Raw genomic sequence first — 979 nt, 5'->3', positions numbered from 1 at the left:
GCAGAAGTGCGCGCAATGATAAGTACCCGGCCGTTGTAGAAAGCTACCCGGCCGGCACTTCTCACCTAGACTTTGCATAATAATAGGAACCTACGAGAAGGTGGGGGGCTGCTTGCTCTCCATTGTTATGCATAATAATCATCTGTTCTGTGTGCAACTGAGGGAACATGTATGCGCGTGCATGCACGTTGCGTGTAACCAGTTCCCATATTACGACTGCACCACTGCTCGACGCAGATCAATCAAGTTCACTTTAGACACACTCGGCCCACCATCTAAATCCCAGAGCAGAACGAGATACAAGAACAAAATGTAACCTGAGGACGGAAGTCACCAATAGACAGGAATGACCCAGCTGAGAAACAAAACTTGAACCCTGTAGCAAAATCTTTGTGAAATCTTGAACATGGTTGTTAATGTATTACTTTCACATGGTGGAGGGATACTTACTGTCTGTGGTGTATATTCACATTGTGGTTTAAGTGTGCTGTCACTAATTGGTGGTTGTGATTGACAGTTTCTTTGTTGTTTTTCCTTGTAATTAAAATGGCCGCTTTTGTAATTGGCACAGGTGTGGTGATGAGGCACCACGCCCTGATAAGCAGAGCAGAGTGCAGGCTGGAGTGTCGCTGTCGCTTGTCAGTTATCCAGTCTCACCTTGTGCTCTCACCACTTCTACCATTTTTGCTGTTTGTCAATTTTTTGCTTGTTGCTTTCTTTTTGACCATGTTCTTTCGTTTTCATTATATCCTGAAGCATGGAGACTGGAGCACCCAGCTCTCCATTCCTTTTTGTTCTTTAAATTAGGCTAATAAATTGTTATTTTTGGTAACACTTGTCCGTTTTCCTGTGTCCACCTGTTTACATTCAAGGCCGGGGAAACGAGCCATATTTTCCTGACTGCTCAGGCCTTAGGGCAAGTCAATTAGGCTTGAATGTAACAATAGTGAAAACAAGAAAACACCAACGAAAAAACAAA

The sequence above is a fragment of the Notolepis coatsorum genome (genome assembly GCF_963971535.1).
Source record: "Notolepis coatsorum genome assembly, chromosome: 5".
Taxonomy (NCBI): Eukaryota; Metazoa; Chordata; class Actinopteri; order Aulopiformes; family Paralepididae; genus Notolepis; species Notolepis coatsorum.
Note: the sequence above shows the minus strand (reverse complement) of the source record.